Genomic DNA, 4,202 nt, shown 5'->3' with positions numbered 1-4,202 from the left:
TGATTTAGGTGGCAGTTTACAGTTCAGAAGTTCTGTCCATTATCATCATGGCTGGAACATGGTGGCATACAAGCAGACATGGTGCTGGCTACATCTTGATCAAAAGGCAATTGTAAGTAGACTATAACATTGAGTGAAGCTTAAGCTTAGGAAACCTCAACACAGTGACACACTTCTACCAGCAATGTCATACCTATTCCAACAAGGCCATACCTCCTAGTAGTGCCTAGTAGTGCCACTCTCTATAAGCTTACTGGGGCCAATAGCATTCAGTTACATATAATCACAACCAATATTGTTTGTCTCACACTGAGAGACTCCAATGGACTTCTCTCTGCTAACTGAGGCACCACAACATGAACAACGGGCATCCGTGTATACAATGTCTACACTGGGCACAATCATCATTTAGCACCCCATGGGGACACAGCAGATGGTGAGGGATTCCTTGACACTGCTCAAAATAGTGTGCCATTTAAAACTTACAGACTAATTACTCTTGAAGTCTTCCATTTAATGTTTTCTTTTTTGTTTTGTTTCTATTTTTGTTTTTTTGGTCTTTTTGAGACAAGGTTTCTCTGTGTAACCTTGACTGTCCTGAAACTCTCTCTGTAGACCAGTCTGGCCTCAAACCTGCCTCCACCTCCCAAGTGCTAGGATTAAAGGCCTGTGCCACTACTGCCTGGCCCATTTAATGTTTTCAGACCACAATTGTATAACAAGAGCAATTAAAACCTTGGGAAGCGACAAGGGTTACTGCTAGGTGTCCCTTTCAAACAACCCTCACAAATTACAAAGCCATGTTTTCTAGGTCATCTCTTATTTGAGTGATCCTAAAATGATCTTAGAAACACTCTTAGGCTCACATCGGCCCTCATATTTGTTTTCCCCCTCACCCCCAGAAAGAGAGAGGTGAGAGGAAGGGAAGAAGGGAGAGAACTCTGAGTCAGAGACTAGTCTTGAGAGGGCCAAGTCCATGGAATTTGTCTCACTCAGTGATTGATGTTCAGCAGCTGATGAGTTGGCCACTCATCAGCCAACTAGAAGATTACTGACTAGAAAATGGCTACAAAGAAAAAATTCCTATTCTACAAGGAAAAGGGAATCCTGCAGCCCTGTCCTGGATAAAAGAGGCAGGCTGCTCCTGGGAGCATGCTGAGGGCTTTGTTCTTAAGAGATGCGGAGGCTGGCCCCGTGAGTGAGTGTGACAGATGTTCTTTGTTATTCTGCAAGTACATGGGGCTTCCATTTCCTCCTTCTTCCCTGGATAAAATTTTGTGGCATCTTCTCACTTGTCCTAATGGCCCATGTCTAACATCTGTGTGGTTACAAATGGGGCATGCTCATTTGTGGACTTACGGAGCTTGAATAACATCAAGACGACAGGACTTGCTGCCCACGCAGGAAGAAGAGGAGCTGGGCACAGCTGGAGTGCAAAGTAGGTCAGTTCACAGAGCACAGGAAGTTATCAAACCAATGGGAAATTAGGGGCAAAATTTTAACCAACTGTCCCGGAAAATGGTCTAACCTGTTCCTCTTTGCCTTCTCTAGAGTTTTTACTTATTTTTAAGTTGACATTTATAGAGTTTTATTTTGTACTTTGTAAATCTAACACATTTGTTGCAGAGAATTTTTCAGAGAAGGGAGAAACATCACTCACAGACTATTAATCAAGAAACATATCTTATCATTTTGACAGTCTTTCCTTCTAGTCATCTTAATCCTGGATGCCTGTATATATGATATATATTTTTGTCATTAAACTATATATACAATTTTTTGTAATTTAAAAAATGTATTAATCATCTGATTTATTCATCTCTAAACCCCTTCTCACCTCCTTATCACTCCAGCATGTTGGAATACCTGAACATGCCTAAATGCTGCCTTCATGTAAAGACACCTTTGCCCATGCCTCCCCATCTCAAGGCATAGAAAGAAATCAAAGTGCTAAGATCTTCCGGAGCCTTTTTATGTACCAGGTTTTCTGGGCCAGACAAGGTAAGTTCAATGTAAAGCCTTTCCATATTCCCATGGAAACACTCCAACTGAGGGCCTGGAACTGTTAGGAGCCAATTTCCTCCTAAAATCATTGCAGGAACCATCACCCTGGGGAGTCTGCAGAGAACCCCACACCCTTAATTGTATTAGGAATAGTTCTATTGACAGAGCCTACCCCACACCCAAATTGGCTGTTAATGAGAGCTATCTGTTAGCGGAACCCACCCCACATTCCAAACTATCTAGGGATCTAGGTGTGTCAACTCGCGACTTCTTGGCCTACAGTGACCTGACCGAAGACCACCTCCTGCCTACGTGACCAACTCGGACCATGTGACCAATGTGAACCACATGGCAAGAGCCCAGGCCCCTGCGCCCACCCCCCAACTCTTTACCCTATATAAAGCTGTACCCCGTCTCTAATAAACGGAGGCTTTGACAAGAATTCTCGCTTAGCCTCATTCTGCTTTCCTAGCCCATATCTTCCAGGTAGTGCCTCTCCGTGACCCTGGAATAACTAATTGCAGGGTGGGTTACAACCCCTAGACTGATTAGCCCACCCAAGGCAATCAACATGGAACAATCTCAAAAACCTGTATGCAGTGGCCTCCCCTAGTGCTCTTACAGTTGGGGCTACTAGATAGAAACTGAGGAGACGATGGAGACATCCCGGATCCTGTCAAGAGAAGGAACGTGACTGCAGGAACCACACTAGAAGAGAGGCCCTTCTGCAGCGAGGAAAAGGCTTGGCTGTCCAGTGGTTAACTATCTGTCCACAGGATGCTTCCAGCTCAGATAAGAGCCCTACGAGCTTAGAAAGGATTCCTTCTCCGAGCAGAGTCCCCCAAGAGGGTGTGCAACAACACAAGCAAACACTGCATTGTTTGATGTAAGGAACTTGAACATCCTTGGACTAGGATGACCTTGGGGAAACCTTGGAATCAGTTCACTGCAGGAACCAAAGGATGACTACATTATCCTTCTTGATATTCAATACTGAGCTTACTGCAGCCAAGATGAAAATCTTATTTCTGCCTCTGAGATTATTTCTCTAGGGTCCTAGTCAAAAGAAAAAATCAAGATCACCATGATTGCTTGCTTAGTACATGAAACTATCTTGTAGAATGAAATTATCTGTAACCTTTCGATTTGTGGATAGGCAATGTGGTTGTGTCCCTGAAGTGCAAGACGAGAGGAGATACTGGTCCACTGGTCCAAATGGAGCCTTCACAGTCCCATTCTGATTGGCAGGACTAAGCTCCTGTTCCCAAAACAGTGACATGCTGGCTTTTAGGAACGACCCCTCTCTCCTTTACAAGGCTCACAGACAACTAATGACACATTTTCGAGCCGTGTGAGCTCTGTTCAGCCATAGATCATGACTAAGAAATTATAGCACCTGGGGAAGTATGCTAATTTAAGCTAATTATATATGGGTCCGACCTGTCTCCACAGGTTTCAAAAGGTGTTCGTGTGACTTATCATTTATAAAACTAAGTCCAAACGCTTTTCATCTCAGCAGGTTGCATATGCTGCTTCTGCAGTGAGCCATGTATTAAAATGGAAAAATCAAATTTGTAAATGACAGGGCAGCTAATCTGGGGCTGCCCCTGTGACCCCTCCTGCTCCCTGGCACTGCTTGATGGGGTGGGTTTGTATCCAAACATTAGTTAAGGGTCAGGTCCAGAAGAAACCGAGGACAAATGGCTAACTGAGGTGCCTCTATTACATTATCAAGGCAATGCTGGCCTCCAGACTCTCTCAGGGTTTGAAAAAGTACCCATTAGGAGGCCATGCTGAAAGCCAGACTCTTCTCAGCTCTGTTCACCCTGCCACCTACCCTAAACTACAGCTCATGGGCTTCCCTTCCCCCATACTTATGTGGATGTAACCCTGCCATTTGGGCCCTCCAGGTCCTCTTCAGCTCCCTCTCTCTTGGCTCGCTCTTCCTTTCTTTCTCTCTCTCTCTCTCTCTCTCTCTCTCTCTCTCTCTCTCGCTCTCTCTCTCTCCCTTCCCCCCTCCCCCTCCCCCTCCCCCTCCTCCTCCCCCTCCCTCTCCTCTCCTCTCCTCTCCTCTCCTCTCCTCTCCTCTCCTCTCCTCTCTTCTCTTCTTGCTCTCCTTTCATAGCCTGGTTCAGTCTACTACTTTCTCTCTCTGCTCTGGGCTCCTTCAGATGCCTCTGGCTGTGCTCTCCCTCATA

Source organism: Microtus oregoni, unplaced genomic scaffold (genome assembly GCF_018167655.1).
Source record: "Microtus oregoni isolate MIOR12 unplaced genomic scaffold, Mior012 000042F_ref0000377, whole genome shotgun sequence".
Taxonomy (NCBI): domain Eukaryota; kingdom Metazoa; phylum Chordata; class Mammalia; order Rodentia; family Cricetidae; genus Microtus; species Microtus oregoni.
The sequence above is the reverse complement of the archived record's forward strand: the minus strand, read 5'-3'. Positions refer to the sequence as shown.